The sequence below is a fragment of the Aythya ferina genome, assembly GCF_964211825.1.
Source record: "Aythya ferina genome assembly, chromosome: 13".
Lineage (NCBI taxonomy): Eukaryota > Metazoa > Chordata > Aves > Anseriformes > Anatidae > Aythya > Aythya ferina.
Window position 1 is genome coordinate 15,595,602 of NC_140311.1, and position 6,211 is coordinate 15,601,812.

General features: G+C 50.1%; 1 long non-coding RNA gene across 1 annotated transcript; it reads left to right on the forward strand.

Moving 5' to 3' along the window:
- Positions 1-10: 10 nt before the first annotated feature.
- On the forward strand, positions 11-2,312 carry LOC311444210. The gene is made up of 2 exons (XR_014697731.1): positions 11-87; positions 196-2,312. It is a non-coding gene; the product is annotated as an uncharacterized lncRNA (long non-coding RNA).
- The last annotated feature ends 3,899 nt before the right edge of the window (positions 2,313-6,211 follow it).

Below are 6,211 nucleotides of genomic sequence, written 5' to 3' on the forward strand. Positions count from 1 at the left end.
GCCGAGGTCTGCACAAACCAGGTGCAAGCAAAGTGTCAGAGCAGCTGGAGATGAAGGAGATTTTGACTAAAAGCAGAGCAAAGCAAGGTAAAATGCTCCCCCTCCTCCCCCCCATTTCTGTTTTGCTTCTCTATAAAGTCAAAGTGTCGAATGGAGGGCAACTGTTGTCTCCCCATTCCTCTTCCTTCAATGAAGGGCCCCAGAAACAAACAGAAGTTGTGGGAGCCAGCCGGGATGCTGGATGCACATTACAAGCCTTCATTAAGCAAGACACATAATCATGATGCATAATTTAAGCATAAAAGAAGCCTTGTGCCTGGAAACCACGTGAGCTGAAAGGTGCAGAGCGACCTTTGCTATGAAGAAGGCAGACCCATCTCCGGTGCATCCAGCTTCAGAACCAGCTTTGGTAGCCCAAAACGTGCCCTGTTCCTGCTGAGCAGCCCCAGCCACTCACGGAGAAGCTCTGTCCCAAACTACTGCACCAGTTTATGTGTTTTAACATCGCTGACATACCCCGTGCCATCCTTCAGGAGAGCTCAGCATAAAAGAGCAAGTCATTGGGAAGCGGCGATGGCTTCACTGAGACATTTACCAGGTGCTGGCAAGAACAGGATTGCTGCAAATCCCATCCCACTGTGACCTGTGGTCATTTCCCCTTCTCCAGCATCTTATGGTGGGAATGCTGGCGAGATAACTGAGGCTGTGGCGGACTCAGAGGTGTCTGTGTTAATGTCTGGGTGCCAAACATGACGGAGTAAAGCTGCAGCTGCTGCACGCCTGCTGGGTTTGGTGCCTTGGAAAAACAGCTTACTTAATTTGTGAGCTTCAAGGACATTATGTGCACTCTGGAGGGTAAATTAGACGGGGCAAGCATTCTGGAAGAGAGAAAAATACGATCACACTGCACAGCAGGACTGCATTAGCACAGTATCATTTACTGCGGGACAGTAAAGATGCTACGCCAGGGCTTCTATTCATGATTTTTGTATTATTTCCATAAACTCGCTCTTCTTAACCTCTTCTCACTCACTGAGTGGATTCTCTTCTCTTCCAGCCTGCGGTGCACATCTTTGTTATTATTTGTTGACCTTACATAGGGTTCAAGGGGGTAAATGCCTGCCTTTATTAATGGTGCCAGCCTGGCACACAAGTCTCAGACATACAGAGGTGTTTTAGACCCTCCTGCTTGGCTGAAAAAAATCCAGGAGTAATGCAGGACAGAAGGAATTTGCAAAGGACTGCTGGCTTTACCCAGGCAGTGCCAGCAGCCTGCAGAAAGCAGCTCTGTAGCACTGCAGTCTGAGCTCCGTAGCACTAGCGCCCAGACAGAGCATTCCCCGGGAATATTCCCCTGGAGCCTCACGTCTGATGTAGGCAGCGGGGTATCAAAGCCTGTATTTTAAGCAGAGAATACAGCGAGCTTTCTGAAGGCTGGGGAAGGAAAAGCAAACAAACCTCAAAAACGCCGAGCCTTGCTGGCAGGCATTTCCCTGCCCGCATCTGCAAGCGGGATGAAACAGCTGTACGAGCGATGCAAATGGGCAATTAATCTCAATTGCTGCAGACTCTTCATCCTAGAGAATTACTTTTAAAAAAACAGGGAGTATTTAAACAAATTTCATGCAAAGAGAAATTAGGAAACTGCGTGTCCAGGTGAGCTAATAAAGAAAAGGGAAAGGCAAGTGTGGAAATACAGCGTGCCTTGCATTAATTTTTCCAGCCAATTCCATATGCAGCAATAACTTGGTTATTTTAACACTCACACTCAAGGATTCAAAAACAGACACAACTTGAAGTGTCTGATTGCTGCTCTGTGACCAAGATTAGCAATCTGCAGTAGTTTCCTTTCCTCTTCCTTCCCAAACGAGGGAACAGAAAGCTGTTTCTGCCGCAGGGCACAGCAGAGAATTTAAGCTATTTAATTTTCTGCTGCGGGGATCTGTAGTCGTCATTTGATGCCGAATCTTATTTTTCGAGGTTAGACAGCCTGCATTCCCAGAGTATTTTCAAGGTTTAATGGATGGCTCTTGCATTGCCCCTATAAAACGGGTGGCAACCTGGGCTTCCCAGGAAGGGCTTGCTGTGGACCATTGGGTGGTCCTCAGAAGAAAACTGAATCCCCACAGCCTGAGACAAGGGGACATCTGCTTGTCCCCTACCTCATGGCCTCCACACCCAGACTCAGGGCCACTTGGGTAACCACATCATACAGAGAGGCATGCGTGTCACTCTCCATCTTCTTCGCGAGGAGATGCTATTTAGATGTAAAACAGTAGAATTAATAAAACATAATGCCTTGTTTTTCCCCACTGTTTTCACCTCCTGTGCTCTCCTCTCACATTTTTGCTGGGCCGATGGTTTTCTTACATGCCCCAGATAACTCACTGAGTTTCATCTTCACTGCTTTTTCCACCCGCCCGCTCTTCTTTCATTTTTTATAGAGACTCTCTTGTTCCGCCAACACGCTCTTAATCTCACTGGTAAATCAAGGTGTCTGTTTGTCTTTTGCTCTCTGTTTGCTTTCCTGAGCACAGCAATAAATCTAGGCACAGTGCTGGAGCTGGACCAACGGGAGGGCTGGCGTTTTCCTTCTTCCTTCTTCCTTCCCCATTCCCAACTGCGCACTATGGGCCATATGCTGTGTTTGGGCTCTGAGAATGATCCCTCTCCATTTTCCTGGGTGAAATCAGCAAAAACAAGTAGAAAGGCTGAGGAATGCCCTACGCCAGACTCTGTCGGGTGGAACCACACTAAAGAGATGTAATGTTACTCCAAGGGCCCAAATGGGGTCAGCACAAAGGCTCCCCATGATTTCATCTGATGTTCTCGGAGGTGTGAGCTCGGTGTCTCCTCCGCATCTTGCTGCTGGTCTCACCAGATGCTGGGGGAGGACCAGGGCTGCAGAGAGACCCACACTCATGGTAGCTTCCAGGTGGAGCCTGGCCCTGCGAACATGCCATGTGCATGACGCAGCTTTGTCCTGTGCTCTTCCCCCTAGAGAGATTATATGTGGGGTAAAAAAAAAAAAAAAAAAAAGGAAAAAAAAAAAAGCAGCAATTTAGCAATTTTAGCTGGGTTCAGAGCAGTTTCATATGTCTAGAAAGGATATAGCAGCATAATCAAGATTTATGAAAGAAAGGAAATATTTTAGGGGAGGCTATTTGTTCTGTTCTATATCCCATAAAACCTCCAGAAGTTATTTGTCGGTCGATGCGACAGCAATGCTCAGGTGGAGCTCGGGAACAAAAGGGCAGTGTGTGAACCAGGAGGCAGAGCATTAAAAAGCACAAAGCGACATCTTCTCAGGCCAGATATAATTGCCCTGGGGAAGTAAGTCACTGCCTTAGGATCCGGGTCAGCCAAATGGCTCCACAGTTTACAAAAACCAATCTGAGTTTATCTAAAGATAACCCGGGAGGGCTGGACTCGGTGGCTGTCATCCAGGCATGGGCAGCATCTTATCTGGAGGATCGTATCGACGCACGTACCACTCCAGCACTAATAGAGCCACGGTACCAAGAGAGCATCCAGCATTTGCTGCTGATGGAGGAAATAAATCAGGTCAAAAGAATCACTCGTTTGTTATGGGGAGGAGAAGGGGGTTATTTTGCCCGACATTCTTTCATAGGAAATTCTCATAGGGTGATTTTGGATTCCTCCAGGCTTCTTGCTTGACTCATGGGCTTTGTCACAGCTTCTCCTGCTTCACTTCTTGCCAAGCATCTCTGCTTTGCTCAGGGTCTCAGAGCCTCCCCATGTCCCAGACCACCCTGCAGCCATCCCACAGCGCTCTGCTCTGCTCCTGCTCCAGCCGTGTAGTGCTCAAAGTGTGGAGATTGCTCTGAGAGCTGGGAAACCTTCCCTTCAGCTCACTAAGAGAAAGGAAATGGGATGTAAAGAAAACAAGGGTGAAGAGGTGGGGCCTATCTGGCTGCAGCTTTTTGGAGTGTTCACCACAGAGCAGCAGGACCCCGACCCTAACCAGTTTGGGAAATGGTGAACAAACCCTAGGCATGTCCTGAGGTGTTTGGAGAATCCACCTACCCAGGAAACAGGACAGGGCAACAGCTCTGCTTCCCCACAAGGCATACAAGGGATGAGGGACTCAGCCAGGGTGGTGTGGGAGATGATTTTTGCTCTGCAATCCATAGACCAGCCCATTCAGCATCTCCAGTGCTCTCCCAGAGGGACCTTCACCTTTCTGTGTGAGCATCCCCTGCTGATTTCAGCAGACCCTGAAGTCACGAGCAGCAGAAAGGACCGCACATCTTCATCCTCCCTCTGCATCTCTGCTTTTAGGGGATGCTCGCCGAGAGCTGGACACGGCACAGATCCCACTAGAGGGTGCTGCCCAGCTCTGCTGGGAAAGCTCTGCCTGCTCCTGGGCCTCCAAACCTCCTCATTCATCTCCAGCACAGCGAGCACTGCTATGGATTGCTGCTGGCAGCGGGACAGAAATGCCCATCTTTAGTTTATGGACCCACTTTTCCTTTTATTTCTTCCCTCAAGTCAACACAAACAATAAACCACGTGAGTCCAAGCAGGGAATGGAGCTCACAGGGCAGCTCACCTTGCATCCTGCAGGATGGCAGCTGGGAGCACAGCTCGCAGGAGAGCATCCTCCTCCTCTCAGTGACCTGTAACACTACCAAACAGCCACAGGTTAACCCGTCCATGCACCACCTCAGATGATTGATTCCCTTCTCTTTGCTTCCTGGGGCTGTACCAGGCACCGCTTCGTGGTGGGTGATGCCCTGGGTGGGTGCACGGGCAGCTGGAGACCAGGACTGCACAGTGAGCAGGATGCTGACACCCTGACCATGCTGTGCCTTTGGGGAAGATAAACTGCAAGCCCGTGTCTTCGCATAAGCACTAAACTCCCATAAACAGCACCTGCAGCAGCTGAGAAGAAAACATAGACCAGCCCTTTGACAGGTTCTGCTCATGAATGTGGCATCCAGCGGTGACAGATCTGGTTGCCCTTTTGCTGACAGGAGGTCCGTGCAATGCCAGAGGGCAATAAACCGTGTCACTCTGCAGAGGATGGCCCCTCTGTCCTTGGTTTCTAAATCCAGTTGCTTCTAAATCAGCGTTGCTGTGGGTGAGACACGATGCCAAGCCTTTATTGGCAGCAAGGGACGAGCTTTATGAGAGAGGAGGTAATGAAGGGTAAAGGATGAGGGGAGGAGAGCCTTGTGGCTCAGGTGGTGGCCCTGGTCCATTTCCTGACTGTGCCACTAGCAGAGGTGGCTGGGAGTTCTCCAAGAAAATGGAAATCCTGAGTCATAGGCATCAGAACTTTTTGTCAGGACAGCAGTTTTGAGGGACATCTCCCTGGTGAAGCTGTCTTCACCTCAAAACAGAATAACTGCTCAAAGGCAGCATGTCCCGCCCCGCGGCGGTTTACATACGACAAAGAGACACACACCTGCAGAACTGAATTCACGTCAAGGACTGAACCGCTCAGGCCGGGGAGATCTCATATTTTGTGCATGGAAAAACTCCAAGGCGTCTTGGCTTCTGCTCAGCGCCAAACTGCAGCATTGCTGAGAGCGATGCTCTCGTTGCAGGACATTACCTCCCCGGTCATTGCCACTCCTCCTGTCACCTTGGGGACACCGCTCACCTCTCTGACTTGGGTCCTCAGGACTGCAGGATGAGGACAGCGATCCCAGCTGGCAATTCGGGTTGCAGTTACTCCATAGCAGAGATTAATTTTTATATGGGAGGTGACAGTGGCTTTAGGTGAGGGAGAGGAGGCACAGGGCAGAGCAAGGCCACTAGCAAAATGTTGGTGGAGGGTAGAGCCATATGCTCCAGACAGATGTGTTACCGGGTAATCACAGCAAGCTTCTTTAAATTCCTGCCTCCAATTTTATGCCCGTTCAGCATTTTATCATGCTTCCATAGCCACGGTCCTGTGGCTTTAGCAGCTGTTGTGCTTTTGGCCCAGCGCCTGATGCATTCATCCCTCCAGAGGGGGACGTGATCCAGCATGTTCCTCCTCAAGCTCCCTTAAATATCGAGAGTGTGGACAAAGACACTTCTGACACTCAGGAGGGAAGGAAAAATGAAAGGATAAAACTGATGCTGCCCAGAGCTGTGGAGAGGGCCCCTTGCAGGTGCAGGAGAGGTGGTGGCAGTTTGGTGGCAGCCTGTCCCCTGAGACCTCTCACCTGTCCCACAGACTGCCCCTGGGACCTCGGTC